Below are 18,126 nucleotides of genomic sequence, written 5' to 3' on the forward strand. Positions count from 1 at the left end.
AACTTTGCGTCACACAAGCCTTCGATAGTTTCTATCCCACACGTTGGAATATTGTCATCGAATGTAACAAATTGATAAGAATTAAAAAACACACATACAAAATATATAATTTTTTAATTAAAAATTTAATTGCTAAATACCACAATTCCTCAAAATCTGTTGTGAAACATGTTTCGATGCATTCCGCATCATTTTCAATCACCGTATATGAAGCTAATTCTAAATTTTCGAGTTGGGTCCTTGGGACGTTGAAGGTTGAAGAGGTGGTAGGACCAGTTACTTATTTTTATTCAATTTTAATTATTATTTTTTACTTTTATTTCTTATCAGTGGGACCATAGATATAGGGGGGATGCTTTAGTCATTGTCATTTTGTTAATTATGGGTTTATTGTTATTTATATTTTTATGAATTTCTATTTTTTCAAAATGTCGTAGTTTATGGGTTCTTGTATAAATTATTTTAAGAAATAGTGGTATTTAATAAGTATTATTTTAGTTAAAAATGGATAGGTTTTACAGCAAAGTGACTGCCGAATCAATTAATGAAAATATATCAAATATGCAGCGTAATTCAAAGAAAAAATGCGGTAAAATTGTGATAGAGAAACGATCGATGAGATCTATTTTGTATGAAATGAATTCGGGATAGAAGAAATAAACGACACATCTGGGAAAACGATTGTTGGAGGAACGATAGATAGAGGTTTATTTATTGCAACTGCAGACAGGTAGTAGAATTCCACATAGAATTAATTGTTGGGATAACCCAGTTATATCCCAACATATCCACAATTAAACGCGGTTTATTGGATTGAATTCTACTTTATTTACATATATCGCCCACCCCTTTTAAGAACGTTGAAAAACAAAAATCGTTAATTTTCCGTTGTGCATGTTTTCGGAATACCCATAAAATGTACTAAGTATATCCCAGCAAAAGCGGCATATTTTTAACTTAATATTTACCCGCTACAGGACAGAAAGTGTTGTTTTTGCATATTGAAGAAACGGTATTGTTTAATTATTTTTTTAAATGAACTAAATATTTTTCAAATTGAGAAAAAACCTTCAGGTTTTACCTAAAAAGATCTGTTGCACAGTAAAAAAGTTCAAAAAGTGGTTCGATATTTATTTTTAATTCATTGAATTATATTTTTAAACATTAAAAACGTTCTCCTGAAAAATCAAGTTTTTTTGATTTATGACGTTCTTGAAAGGAGTGAGCGAAATATGGTAATATGTGACGCGTTTCGTCTTATTAAGACATTACCAAACGCTCCACTGTATGATAATGTATTAATAAGAGGAAACGCGTCACATATTATCATATACCTATATGTAAATAAAGTGGAATTCAATCCAAAAAACCGTGTTTAATTTTGGATAATATTACGCAACATAGAAATTTCTCTGTATTACAATCGTAACTTTTAAGGCGTAACTTCCTCACTCAGATTCTCGGTGTCTTAAAATAAATATCAAGCATTAAGTGCCTTAATTGATAAAATTTGCCTTTGACTTGCTGAATTCATTACATAGAATTTAAAACTACTTGACTCGCCCGTTTAAAAGTTCAAATCAATCAGACGTGGTTCAATAATGTTTGCGATATTTAATTCCTACGAAAAATAGCCCTGTCATTGGATTTATATGCAAAATAGCCAACCCAACACTAGCTAACTGACTAGCCATCACTCCGCTTCCCCGCAGGGGTAGGCAGAGAGAATAGAACGCCACACCAATCTGTCCGCACCAAATGTGGCTCAAAATTTTAATTAAGGCATACTAGAATTACAAACTAGGCTTTATAGATTTTTTTATCATTATTCTGCGTATCCGCCAAGTGCATGGTGTCTGCCTCCGTTGTGTGCCTCATAGTTAGTGTGTTTAGCTATTGAGCTGGAGGTCCTGGGTTCGATTCCCAGGGGGGGTCTACTTACTTTCATGTTTATTCAATTTCATCTTGGACTGGTACTAAAAGTGCAAAGCCTTGCCTTCGTGCAGTTAACAATCAATGTAACACTGCGTCGCTACGATGCAGTGCCCTATGCACCACTGGGTGCGGATAAGGGTTTTAAGATAAAGAAGAATGTGTTATATTTGGATCTTTGGCTAATAGGTTTTCCGACCACTGCAAACTTAAAAATTTAGTCGAATCAGTGAAAATGTCATAGAAATTAACTAGTTTTCAAACGAAATTATTTATTTATTTATTTTTCAAAACATATTACATACATAAGTCATATAAATATAAGATTCCCGATGAGTAATTTCTATTTCTCATTTTGGGACATGGGATTAAGGTTAACAAGACTGGAACACAAATAATAAAGTTACAAAAAAGTATTTTTTTAAATAACCAAAACTAATACATGGCAAAATATAAAAACCAATAAACAGGTATAATAAATAGGTATAAGAAACATAACAGCTAGACGCACCAATGAGTCCATTCGCCAGAAACTACGCTTGGATGGCTTGACTCTGGCCAATATCTGTACCCGACGGATTCTCCAGTTCTTTGGACACGTTGCGCGTGGCAACGAGGATAGCCTGAAACGACTAGTTGTGATCGGTAGCCTGCAGGGAAAGAGAGGAAGATGAAGATCCTCCACACGATGGACCGATCAAATTAAGGCAGCAGCAGGCACCTCAGTGGTTGGAGCGCTACGTGCAGCGCAGTCAAGGGATAACTGGAGAAGAGTCATTGCTTCTGCAAGGGTCACAACCCTCAGCAGTGAGGAATAAGACGGAGAAGAAGAAGAAACACAATATTTAAAAGAAATAAATGAGATAAACATAAGGTAAGAAGCATATTTAAAATAAACAAATGAGAAAATATAAAAAAAAATGAGAAAATATAACAAATGAGAAAATATAAAAAACATAAGGTAAAAACAAAATAAGAAAATGTGACTAAACATTACATATATATCTTTCCATAAAGTATTTTTTCAGATCATATACATATTTTGGATGCCCGAATGTCTAGATAAGGTTATTTTTACGTCTAGCTATCAGCAATAGCTTGTAACCTTAAACCCGATATTATAAAGTCAAAATGCTAATATTTCGTGTGTGCGTACAGCAGTTAAAGGGCGTTACCAAGGTTCGAGTCCTACCTAACCCCGTAAATATAATTAATGATTGAGATTACGTCCGATAGTACTCGTATAATACCATAGGTAGGCGATATTCGCACTGGGTTTGTACGACGACGTGTGTTATATCCGGTTCCTTAACCTCTGACGATCATCTGAAATTTGAGGTCATCTGGCCACACTTGCCACATTTTATTAATATATGTTGATATCTCGACATAGACGAAGAAGTATATGGAAGTCTGAGTATTGACAGGGTTTGCGATGTTTCATAGGCTGGCTATGTGATGGGTATTTTGTTTATTTTAAAACATAATAAATGATATATTATCTGACCAGTCTGTCATCATCAATATACTGGTCTGACCAGTCTGATGATGTCGGTCACGACGAAACCCGGTCGCTGGTCCAATAAAAATGAATTGAAAAAGCTAAAAATATTGGTTTTAATCTAATAATATATTAAAAATGCAATTCCATCACGAAGTGTCAGTGGATATTATAAAATATAATAAATATATATGTATGTATATATATATATATATATATATATATATATATATATATATATATATATATATATATATATATATATATATATATATATATATATATATATATATATATATATATATATATATATATACAAAACAAGGCAGGGAAGGCATCTCAAATGGTTGGATCATGGGTAAATAATAGTTATAATTATTAATTAATTTACATATCGTAGCTTCGTTTTCGTGAGAAGTTATCTCAAGGGCGCTTTACAATTTACAGTAATTTTTAAATTTAAATAATTATTTTTCACACCATACGTTTAATACGGAAATTAAAATAAAACAGGTTAATATATAGCTCAATCCTTTCAACAACGTCAAATATAAAAAAAACTTGATTTTTCAAGAGATCGTTTTTAAAGCTTAAAAATATAATGAAATGTATTTAAAATAAATATCAAGCCACTTATTGAACTTTTTACTGGGCAACAGATCTTTTTAGGTAAAACCTGAATGTTTGTTCTCCATTTGAAAAATATTAAGGATATTTAAAAAAAATAATTGAACATTACCTTTTATTCAAAATGCAAATACAATACTTTCTGCCTTGTAGCGGGTAAATATTAAGTTAAAATTATCCCGCTTTTGCTGGGATATAGTACATTTTCTGGGCATTCCGAAAACATGCACAACTGAAAATTGTCAATTTTTGATAAATGACGTTGTTGAAAGGAGTGAGCGATATGTGCTTTATACATATATGGTGTTTACAAATTTATGAGGTTTTGTGGTCGGTAATATGGCGGAGGAAGACCGAGTAAAACTTGGGATTATTAAGTATTTTAAATACTTGGTCACGCATTGATACTTGGGAAAGATTGTTTGTAAATACAGGTTGGTGTGGCTTTCTTTTCTCTCTGCCTACCCCTGCTGCGTATCACTGATAGCAGTCGAGTCGTAAACTAAGTATTTTCATAAACCAAGCTAGGACACAAAATGCCCAACCTTCTTCCAGTGGATCGGAAAGGTCTGCTGATGACAGTCAAAAGTCCTACTTCTCCTGAGGAGTGCAACGTGGTTTCCTCCCAGCAATGAGCAAATGCTGACAAGTTCCTGATTGGCCCACACTAGATTATCCCTACTGTTCCCAACACAGATTCAAATAAAACATCTTTATTTCGTTACAAGAAACAAAACCTTGTACATAATAAGCAAGGTAGATAATAAATGCAATTCCAATCTAAAAAAAATCTGTAGATTCGTTTTATTATTTGGTTGACCCGCGTATATACCGTTACAATAATCGATTGTAGATACGACACACCTATGTACAGTAAAACCTCTATATAACGTACCTCTTTTTAACAAACTTCGGATAAACATAACAGGAAAAAATCCGGTGAAATATAAAAAAAAAATCAAAACGTCCTGCCTGATAATTATGCACATATTAGTTAAGACCTTAGAAAGAGATATATAGAATTCATATAAAAACATTAAATCTGTAATTCCTTCTTTTCTGACATTATAGTCATTTCATAATAAGGCCGGCGCAAAAGGTAAAAATACCCTTCCCGTCCATAAGCACCAATCAACCGAGCGAGTAGTAATACCATTCCCGTCCTCTTAGTATGTTAATATTATACATGCTTAATTCGATATCAAACAGCAAAGTAAAGTAGTTAAAAAAAAGTTTTTTTGATATATTTCAAAACTTATTTTGTTGACATCTCTTCAAAGATGAAGAAGAATATGGAGGTCTGGGCATTTACGGGGCTGACGACCATCATAGGCTGGCGATTCACTGTGTGATCACTTTACACGTGTAACATTCACCAATTCTACCCATTATTGACGTTCTATATATATATGAACTAAATTCGAAACGTAATTCTTGAATCACTAGAACATCATTACTGACATCTATCGGTGAGATGATTTGTCAAAAAAATAATATGAAAAATAACTCCTATAATTGGAGATATTATAGCCAGAATGACCGACGACAGATGGACGAAACGCGTTCTGGTGTGGAGACCGAGGAACCAGAGGCCTCAAGGACGTCCACCGATGAGATGGGTGGACGACATCAGGAAGTTTGCTGGAAGACAGTGGATGGGGACGGCGCAGGATCGGGAGGAGTGGAGGCGGAAGGGGGAGGCCTTTGTCCAGCAGTGGACCTCAACGGGCTGATATGATGATAATTGGAGATAATACAGATTTTGTGATTTGTGAAAAGTATTTGGACACACTCAAAATGTTGTAAATATTTTAAACCTATTTTTATAAAATGCACTTTCGGTTTTAACGTAGTCCCTCTCCCTTCATAAGTCCACTATATCGAGGTTTTACTATATTAATTGTCGGGCAGCATCGATGTAAGATGTATTTCACTATTTAAGATTAAAGTGGTCGTGGGATGTAAAAACATTTGACCATCACTGGTTCGAAGCCTCCGAAGGCCGACATCTGGGCGAGCTATACCTTCTCCAATGATTCACTTCCTGTTTCCGACGTCAGACATTACGGCAGTCGATATTGAAAGGAAAAGAAACAGCGTTATCTTGGTTATGGGAAAAAATTCAAGAACGAATCGTCGCAGATTCCGCGAACAAAATTATTCGTTATTTTAATTAACAATAATGATATGAATTAAATTGAATAAATGAACCATGTCCGCGTTTGTTACCGATAAATTCATGGGCAAACGAATGGAATATTTTAGCGTTTTGTTTTGTGAGATGTGGTACAGTGAACAGATCACCAGACGGGAGGAATATGTAATTCAACATACTCAACCTATAAAGGATTGTATTAGACTAGTTTTATGTTTATAACAGCCGATATAATCAATATTTTCATGAATATATTTTTTTTGTGAAAAATTCGCCTTCGTAAATACGTTGTTTTCGCAAGTTGGTAATGAATAGCATCACAGAAACGATGGACTTAATATTGATAACATTGCTAAATTATTGACAACTCTATTTGTTGATGTCTATGGTCCACCCTTCCACCTCCACCCCCCTCATATTTGTACAACACAAATGGTAGTGTAGTAGAAAACAAACAATCCACACTACCACTATTACAGCTCTATAAACCATAGACAGTAAACGAATCGAACTGGGAATCGAACCCGGGACTTTCAGAACGGTAGCCGAGCGTGCTGACCATTACACTACGGAGGCGAATATATATATATATATATATATATATATATATATATATATATATATATATATATATATATATATATATCACATGCCCACACACTGTTCCCAAACAAACTCATTACAGTATTTTCAGTGTTCGCCCTTCAATACATGATTTATGTGAAGTAAACATATGAATATCGTGTCATTTACAATGCAAACATATAAACATATGCGGTGTCCCTTCGTATAGTTCACGACTGTAACATATCGGGGTCACTAAACCTTATCATGGTCCTTATAAATGCCTATGTCGCTCGCGTGTCTTGTCTGTTTGGGTATGTTGTGCCGATGGAATGCAAGAATAATAATTAATACTTATTATAATAATGGATCAATTCGACGGCCCTTACGTAAAGTACTGCATCTGCGAATCTGTTACTTTACAGGAGAGAGCTTAGAAGACGTTTTCAACGTATTCTTTTTTATTAATTAATGGTTTTATCTGAAATTCTAAACTAGTATTATACATTCAGAAACACGATCAAAACTAACTAACTAAAAAAATCTCGAAAGCCCTTTTTGTAATTCTAGTATTCTGAAAAAAAAATAACTAACCATCACGCCGCTTCCCCGCAGGGATAGGCAGAGAGAATAGAGCGCCACACCACTCTGTCCTTGCAAACATTCTTCGCCTCTTCCACGTTCATGCATCTCCTCATACATACCCGCCGATTGTTACGACTCCTAACCTGACCACTTTCAAGTATTTGGCATACCTGATCGTGCCATGTTTTTCATGTTAATACAATTTAATGTTATAATTATTTATATATTTTTTAATTATTACATTATATACATTGCATACAATAGATACAATAAAAATTAACAGTAAAAAGGTTTTTACAATAAAATAATTACACCTGGACTTTAATTAATTCACTTTCTACCTTGTCCCTTCCAACGAGAAGCAACCATCGACGGACACTGTTCTTAAAGACATGATCACTACTGGAATTCTTAATGGTTTCGGGCAGCAAATTAAATATTTTTGGGGTAAGGAATGAAAAAGTTTTTTGGGCCGACAAAGTTTATATTTAATGCTGCCCGGGTTGAAATGTTTTGTTAAGTTCTTACCTTATCCGTTTTATTCCAGAAGTGAATCAATGGTTCTTTGAATAACAGTTGCCGTATTCAATTAACTGAAGAAATAAAAAATAATAAAAATAACCATTGACTTTTGAAGGCTGTCATTGTTTCTTCAGGCGATATGTCCGAAAGATTGAAGGACTTTCTTTAACAAACAGATACAGTACATTAGTTTCGTAAAAAATACAATTATTTACTCAATGTAATGAAATCTATGGAGAAGTGATGAAAAAAAATATGATTCATTTCCGTTTATTATAATTAAGGTAAAATTAATTTAGAAAAAAAGACATTACTGATTACTTCAGTTCAATAATCTAATTACTAGACAAAAATAATGTATTTCCTTATTGATGTTTTTATTGAATACATTTTATTTTAGTAGATTCTTAGAAAAAACATTTTTGATATGCCAACATAGATGAAGAAGAATATAGAGGTCATGGTATTTACAGGGCTTACGACCGTCGCAGGCTTGGTTAAATGATCATTTTCATTTTCCCATGAAAAAATTCTACGATTCAAATTCAAATTCAAATTCAAAATCGACATAATAAGGTCCCATTTAACTCATTGACTAACCATCACGCAGCTTCTCTGAAGGGGTGAGCTGTGAGAATAGAACGCCACACCACTCTGTCTTTGCGAACATTCGAGGTGTGGCCAGATACAGCAAGTGTGTGTATATATATATATATATATATATATATATATATATATATATATATATATATATATATATATATATATATATATATATATATTAAATATATATTTATATACATACACACACATACACACACACGTACATAAAAAGTTTGTAATTATTTTTTGTACTGTCCATTCCAAAATGCGTTTTTTTTATATTCCTGTCAAAGGTAAAAAAGTTATTAAAAAAAAAACATTTTACCTCAATGTAATACTTAACACTATCTATGATTATGATTATTGACTATTTGATATCTTACTAGCTTAATATTGCCCTGAAAAAAATCTCAAAGGATTTTAAACTTGGAAGTATATTATATTGACTTGGTAAAAATGACTGACTGCATTTATGTTTATTTTCTTGGCAAGCAAAAGTGACTTAAATGGCCCTCCTTAATTAAAATTAACGGTTTAGAAGGGCCATTTAAGTCACTTTTGCTTGGCAAGAAAATAAACATCAATGCAGTTATTTTTAAGAAGTCAATATACTATACTTCCAAGTTTAAAATCCTTTGAGATTTATTATTTATATTCAAAGCATTTACTTTGTGGTCAAACATTTTAATTGATATTAGTAATGTTAGTAAATAACCACTCACCGACTACTTCTGTCTACCGGTTTCGAGACGTACCCGTCTCTTGGTCAGGACATACACTACAATTTAACAATCATGCGAACAACACTACACCACACCCACTTAGTACTATTCACATACACTATCACTACACATGCAAAACATGCAGAGCGAGTTGTTAGTTGTTGTTCGCATGATTGTTAAATTGTAGTGTATGTCCTGACGAAGAGACGGGTACGTCTCGAAACCGGTAGACAGAAGTAGTCGGTGAGTGGTTATTTACTAACATTACTAATATCAATCCTTTGAGATTTTTTTCAGGGCAATATTAAGCTAGTAATTTTACGTTTTGTTAGTTGGTCACTTTCTTCTGTACGGCTACGATAAATTAAACATAGTTTTCGCAGTTCTTTTTCAGGAACCTTCGAGTATGTAATTATTATACCATTTATAAGCAATTTATTCATCCACGTGTACTTAGGTACATGCTAATAAATAATTCAAATCAATAAATAAATCAAACCCACTATCAATCAAAGTTTGTTTTATGGATTTTATCGGGTTGAATTCAATTGATTGATTTTTGTAAAAAGTTACGAATTTCAGAATAAATCATATTACGAAGATGGACGAAAGAGATTACACTATAATTTAAAAGTTTTGGATGATGTAATAAGGTGGGTTTCAAAATCAGATAGGTCTTTTTAGGTATTTTTAATATTATTCAATATATTATTATTTTTTTAAAAATCACAATACAGATGAAGAAGAATATAGAAGGCTTAGCATTTACGGGGGTTACGTCCGACATGGGTTAGTTCAACTCAATCACTTTACACACGCGTAAAATTCACCAATTCTACCCATGATTGACAACCACACTACTCAAATTCTTGGAACTTCTATATAAATTGTTAAAATTCGAAATATATTGCTTGAATGTAGTAGAATTTCACTAGAGACATCTATACTGAGGTGAAAAAAGCTTTTTATTGAGCAGAAAATCTTTTATTTGCATGTGAGGTCCGAATCCTGGATTTTATATGAGAAACGTACATACATGAGAAACGGTAGAAAATCAAATCAAGTTTTTTGATAAATGACGTTGTTGAAAGGAGTGGGCTACATATAAACTAAAAATGCTGTAAATCCTCCTACGTGATATGTAAGGTAAATTTTCTAAGGCAAATAACAGATATAAAAAAGCCTAACCTAACCAAAGGGCACAATGAGTCTATAAATATTAATTTGAATGGAAATCGTAGAACCGGGAAGTTGCTCTGACCGATACGAAGTTAATTACATACTCCGGCGAGGTCATTCTACTCGGAGAACATAACTCAGTCGCAGTCCCGAGAGATGCGAAATCCTTCATTTTTTACGATGATCTAACTCTGAACAAATTTAAACAACATAACAACACGTCCAGCGTATAATGTCGGAACCGCAAAAATCGTGTTACATAACGGCAACATGAAAAGCCAGCTAGAACTAAAATTCACATCATTTTTGACATCTCATCAAAGATGTTAGAAGTAGGTAAAATTGGTGAATGTTACACACGTGTAACGTTCACCAATTCTACCCATTATTGACAACCACACTAGTCAAATTCTTGGAAGTTCTATAAATCGCTCACTCCTTTCAAGAACGTCATAAATAAAAATTTTACAATTTTCAGTTGGAGATTAATTTTTGGCGTTAATTTTTTCGTCTACAAGACTCATTTGTTAGTTATGTCGAGTTGTAAAGTATTATTTACACTCATAATTACAATATTTGTGTTATTTTCTATTTCTGGCACCGTAGCGTTATATCCACTGAACCACGTTCAAAATCACATTTAAAAAAGGTTAATAATATTTTTCTTATTTTCAAATATACGTTTTTTTCACCTTTTACTCGCCTTAAGACAACATATCGCTCACTCCTTTCAAGAACGTCATAAATCAAAAAACTTGATTTTTTTGGAGAACATTTTTAAAGTTTAATAATATAAAACAATGTATTAAAAATAATATCAAGCCACTTATTGAACTTTTTATTGTGCAACGAATCTTTTTAGGTAAAACATGAATGTTTTTTTTCCATTTGAAAAATATTTAGTAAATAAAAAAAATAATTAAATAATATCTTTTCTTAAAATGCAAAAACACACTTTCTGCCCTGCAGCGGGTAAATATTAAGTTTTAAATATGCCGCTTTTGCTGGGATATAGTACATTTTCTGGGCATTCCGAAAACATGCACAACTGAAAATTGACGATTTTTTATTTATGACGTTCTTGAAAGGAGTGAGCGATATAATAGTAATGATTTGATAATTAATGTAGCGCCAATTTCATAAAATGCTAAGGATACATTTTTTTTTCTATATTTTCTAAAGTTATTAATCTTCTGTTATTAATATTATCTTATACTACCGTTCTTATGTAATTAATACAATATTATCTTAAACTACCCTTTGCGGTTTTTTCACTTTATTATTTATACAATATTACCCTTGACTGGTAAATAAAGCGGAGGGCTGATCACTCTTCCTTCATGTGTTGGCGATCAAGATAACACTGCGCTTATATGATGTAGTGACCTATGCACCATCGGATGTGGATGAGGGTGTGAATGAATGAATTTATGCTTCAATTTTACTGCACATTATTTCGTGTTCGGTTGAAATTAGCGTGTTTTTTATTAGCAGAAACTTTCATGAAATATATTGTTTTCTTCTTCCTGGCTCTCTCTCAACTTATCGTCTTTGTAGACTGTTGGGCTCAGCTGTCCTAGTCCTCAGGTTGTAGGTCCTTCTATCATATACAATATCATATCATATCAATAGCCCCGTAAATGCCCAGACTTCCATATTCTTCTTCATCTTTGATGAGATGTCAAAAAATAATATGAAAATAACTCCTGTAATTGGAGATAATCCAGATTTTGTGAACAAGATTTGGACACACTCAAAATGTTGTAAATAAATTATCTGGTCAAATTATAAGCTTAATAATAAAAATGAAAATGGTATTTTCTGGCGTTTGTCATGTGTGTGAATATAATCCAGGATTCGGATCTCACAAACTAATATAAGAGTTTCTGCTTAGTAAAAAAGCTTCTTTACATCTCACTAATAGATGTCTCTAGTGAAGTTCTAGTGATTCAAGAACAAGGTTTCTAAATTGGTTCATATATATGGAACTTCCAAGAATTTGAGTAGTGTGGTTGTCAATAATGGGTAGAATTGGTGAATGTTACACGTGTGTAAAGTGATCACTTAAACCATCCTATGTCGGTCGTCAGCCCCGTAAATGCCCAGACTTCCATATTCTTCTTCATCTTTGATGAGATGTCAAAAAATAATACAATATTAAGCTAGTAAGATATCAAATAGTCAATGATCACTATTTTGTAAAAATTGCACTTGGTCACTTTCTCCTGTATAACGATATGTATAAGAATAACTCAATATTGTAACCAAATGTATTACATAAATGTGAAGAGGCGTTTTATGTAACATTAAGCAAATTTGTTTCAAATGTCCACCTTATCGTATTGGCACAAAGACAATTCGCTTTCTCTTCACCGAGAGCGAACCGGTGACCTTATTATCCAATGTCACGAGCCTCACCGCACGACTGCGGCCGAGATGGACGCAGTCTCGAAGCATTGAACTCGATAGAAGACGTACGTGATGTTTCCGAAACGCTACTGCCCATATTATTTAGCGTTCGGCTGTCCTAAACCAGAACTAGGTTTCGAATGTAATGGAGATTTTGCGAGCGTCTCTGTTGAGATATATTGTATAATCTTGATATAAAGCTCTTATTTTTTTATTTATTATATAAATTGTATACATTTTTATCATTTTTTTTTAAATTCACTAAGCCACCTCGTGTGTCTTGTTGGTGGAGTTCTTTTGGCATACATTTTTTTATTGTTTTTAACCATTTTAACTTAATATACACAAAAAAGAGAGAAAAATTAGGAATATAAACTACTTTACAATTTTCATAGAATTAACTCATGATCATTTACCCATTCCTTTATTTCAAACCTTCGTTGTGTGTAAATCGTGTATCATGGTTGTGTACTAGAAGATTTCGATGTCGAATTAAATTCTGTGATAACTAGAATATAAGAAATCGTCTACCTGTTCACAAAATTCCCAATTTCTTTTATTTTTTACCTAGATCTACATTCATCTCTTTAGAAATTAAGACAACTAAAAAAATCGTGCTTATTTCTACAAAATAAAGCGCTGAGAACACAAATCGCCCACTCCTTTCAAGAACGTCATAAATAAAAAAAACATGATTTTTCAGGAGAACGTTTTTAAAGTTTAAAAATATAAAACAATGTATTAAAAATAAATATCAAGCCATTTATTGAACTTTTTACTGCGCTACAGATGTTTTTAGGAAAAACCTGAAGATTTTCAATCCATTTGAAAAATATTTAGTACATTTAAAAAAAATAATTAAACAATACCTTTTCTTCAAAATGCAAAAACAACACGTTCTGCCCTGTAGCTGGTTTTTGCTATGCAACAGATTTTTTTGGATAATACTTGAAGGTTGTTTCTCCATTTAAAAAATATTTAGTTTATTTAAAAAAATAATTAAAAAATAACTTTTCTTCAAAATGCAAAAACAACATTTTCTGCCCTATAGCGGGTAAATATTAAGTTAAAAATATGACTCTTTTGCTGGGATATAGTTCATTTTCTGAGCATTCCGAAAACATGCACAACTGAAAATTGATGAATTTTGATTTATGACGTTGTTGAAAGGAGCGAGCGACATGCTAATGAAGATGTCAATTAAAGCGTGTATCTACCTATTAACTTCTAAATTTTCAAATAGATTTTTTTTAAGTACCTAAATCAAGGTTTTAACAATATTTTTTTTTGTGGAAATCAAGAACTTAAAAATGTCATCAATTTGTTCATTTACTTGAATTTCCGTGTTAAAAAAAATCAATTAAGACAAATAAAACAGATTCGGGAAATAGTTTCTAAATGGGACATTTTTTCAGCATTTCGTTTTTTAATTTAATTAAAACCTTTTTATGTTTGTCAATCAAAGACTTAATTGTAAGCAAATAAAAACTCAATTTGTGTTATTTGTTGACTGAGCATTGACTTTGAGGATATAATGATGATTAAATACGTGAAAAAACTGGTGAAAAAATTGTTGTGAAAAACTGAGTTTATTAATGCAGACACAACTAGTTTCGAGATGTTTCGAGGTGTTCTCATCATCAACAAGTGAAAATGCATGCTTTTTTTAATTAAATTTTTATTAAAGAGTGGCATTGCATATAGAATTTATAACTTTTTCATTAATTGATTCGGCAGTCACTTTGTGGTAAAACCTATCAATTTTTAATAAAAAAAAATGCTTAGTAAATACCACTATTTCTTAAAATCTACTGTGACACTTGTTTCGATGTATTCCGCATTAGGTGTTTGAAAATGATGCGGAATGTATCGAAACACGTGTCACAGTAGATTTGAAGAAATAGTGATATTTACTAAGCAAAAAAAATATGAAAATTTATGACTTTTGCCAATGGCAACATAATTAAATAATATTATTTAATTATAAATTACGTTAAACTTATTATTTAACTATAAATAAAAATAGTTTAATTTTTAAAAAGTAGGTAAAAGATTGTATGTACATATTTGGGTTCCTGCTCGCTAGGATTAGTTGGCCATTTAGGGAGAGGAATGAGCGGGGCCGGAGTTTAAAAAAATGTTAGCTTTTGGTAATTTATCGGGCAAATAAAGAATATATGGTTTAGGCCTTCTTCTTCAAAAATACACACTTAAAAAATTACAATTTGTATTTTCACCCGTTGGTTGATGAGCTGTAGTTCTCGAAACTAGTCGTGTTTACATTATTAAAATCGAAAGAAATTAAACGATTTCATTAATTGATTCGGCAGTCACTTTGTGGTATTATCTATCTATTTTTTTTGTATTACTTGCAAACCTTTATCCGCACCCCAATGGTGCATAGGGCACTGTGTCTTATATACGCAGTGTTATCATGATCGTTTTACACATGAAGGAAAGGTGATCAGCCCTCCGCTTCAGGTACCAGTCCATGGTAATATTGAATAAATATTACAGTGAAAAAATTACTTATATTTATTTTACCCCCCTTGGGAATCGAACCCGGGACCTCCAGAACGGTAGCCGAGCGTGCTGACCATTACACTACGGAGGCGGACATATATATATACATTACACTACGGATATATATATATATATATATATATATATATATATATATATATATATATATATATATATATATATATATAAATATATATATATATATATATATATATATATATATATATATAATATCAACAGTTATTATACATACTTAAATTATATCAAATTGATTATTACCGGAATATTTCCTTATGAATATATTCCTTATGTCTCAGTAATAATTTTATTAATTTCACCTTGAATCGCCTATAACTTGGCACGAATCAACATTTAGTATAAACTGACTAACATCTTTAATATACGCTCTGAGTACAATCTAACATAACTCCAAAGTACATGTACAAAGTACCAAATATATATATATATCTAGGACCACTAAAATAGCCCATAGTAAGCGTTGTAAACGAGTCCTGTAATTTTTTTAAGTAGAAAAATCTACTTTAAACGAGTTTTTTGCCCTGTATTTGAGTCCTGTAAAAATCTTTGTAGGAACAATCGATTTTGACCAGGTCGTAAGCTTTGTTAACAAGACTTATAAAAATATTACTAGGAACAATATATTTTAATAAGTTTGTAAGCCCTGTATAAAAGACCTGTGAATTTTTTGGTAGATACAATCTATTAAAACTAGGTCGTAATCTCTGTATATGTCCTGTAAAATCTTTGCAGAAACTATTCATTATATATCATGCTTTTTGACAGCTGCACTTAGTAATTACCAATGTTACAATAATTAAGGAAAACACTTGTTTTTTACCACTTGAGTTTTATTATAGACTACATGTTTCAGAAGTTAAACTTCCATCATTCAGGTCTGTATAGTAACATTTTTATACAGTTATTTTACAGACCTGAATGATGGAAGTTTAGCTTCTGAAACTAGTAGTCTTTAATAAAACTCAAGTGGTATAAAACAAGTGTTTTCTTTAATCATTGTAACATGTCTTACCACAAAGTTAATGCCGAAACAATAAATAAAATATTTGGCAATGTTATTTTATTTATTTATTTATTTAAACTTCATGTACAGAAAATAAATTATTACTAAAAAGCAATATCTTCCAACCTATCTATTTTAAAATATCTATTTTAACCAGATCGTAAGCCCTGTATATGAGTCTTGTAAAAAAATCTTAAAACAATCGATTTTAACTTAATAAAAAAAAACTTGGCTTAGAGGAAAAGTAATTTAACTATGGCATATGTACAGTTTTCCGAAATTTTAATAATGCTATTTTCAATCGTCAGTAAAACGGTGAATATTTCATAGTGTATAAAGTGATCGCTTATATCAGATCGTAAACCATGTAAATGACTCCTGTAAACCATATTGTAATAAAAATATAATAAAATACATTTCTATTATTGAAAATAGAGGATCCACGAGGTGTGGGCAGAAGGCAGATCTCCTGGCTCCGGAATATACCAGGTTGGACGGGGATCAGGACTGTCTAGAGCTGCCCGAGACAAGGACAATTACTCTCAAGTGATAGTCGACTAGACACTGACATCACACGCACAGAAGAAGAAGAAAATGTCTAAATAGAAACGATCGAATTTTTACATAGTTAAAAAAAAGATAAGATAAACATAGATTAAAAAAACTAGATATAAATTAGTAATTTAATTGAGCATATATACAGATTTTCGAAATTTTAGTTATGTGGTTTTTAGTCACCCAAAGGAAAATATGGAAGTCATGGTATTTACAGGTTGGGATCTTGCATATAACTAAAAAAAAAGGTCTCTGCTAAATAAAATCTTTCCTTTTCCAACCGTAGATGGCTTTACTGAACTTACACGTACAGCATCATGAGACTAATGATACTTATATATATAGGAGTTCACAAAAACATTGAGTAGTGTGGTTATCAATCATGGATAGAACGGTGCATATTGCATTTTTGTAAAGTGATCACCTAACTGCCTATGACCGGACATAAGCTCTGTTTCATAAGCCCCCATGGATCATGTTTATCTCGGTCTTTCATTATTTCCTTATTTCGCCATTCGAGCATCTATCATACATCGTTTTGCCGCAAATTTATTTGAGTGATCACATTTCGACTGCATTCAATCTTTATTCATCCTCCTTTTACAAACTTCATGCTTACGTTGCATAAGGATAATGTGGAGTTGTGGTTCCGTGGTTACTGTCGTGGCTCGAAGTCAGAGTTTCCGGGTTCGAACAAACTCTACCAAAACTACAATCCCATTTTTGATAACGGGTCACTATGGCCTACTAAAATAGTAGGAGATATTTGTGCAAATACACATGTATGATAAGAACACATTGCCTTTACCTTATATCACCATTCTTCTTCTTCTTCACTCCATCCCAACTTATCGTCTTTAAAGACGGACGGAGTCAGCTCTCCTCGTCCTCAGGCTATAGGTCCTTCTATCATATACAACATCACCTAGGCCATGCCTTCGAATCATGTTATCTTTCTGCAGCATCCATGAATTATTTGGTCTTCCTCTACATGCCTTTCGAGGAAGATCAATAGCGATTGCCTGGTTCACAATATGATCAGGTTCTCTGCGTCCTATGTGCCCATACCACCTCCAATTGCCTTTCCTCTACCTTACTATTGATGCCTGTTACAGCCAGGCTTCCACGAATGCGTGAACTCATATCGCGCACTCCTTTCAACAACGTCATATATCAAAAAACTTGATTTTTCAGGAGATCGTTTTTA

The sequence above is a fragment of the Brachycentrus maculatus genome, unplaced genomic scaffold (genome assembly GCF_059751285.1).
Source record: "Brachycentrus maculatus isolate JH-2025_06_01 unplaced genomic scaffold, ASM5975128v1 h1tg000114l, whole genome shotgun sequence".
Taxonomy (NCBI): domain Eukaryota; kingdom Metazoa; phylum Arthropoda; class Insecta; order Trichoptera; family Brachycentridae; genus Brachycentrus; species Brachycentrus maculatus.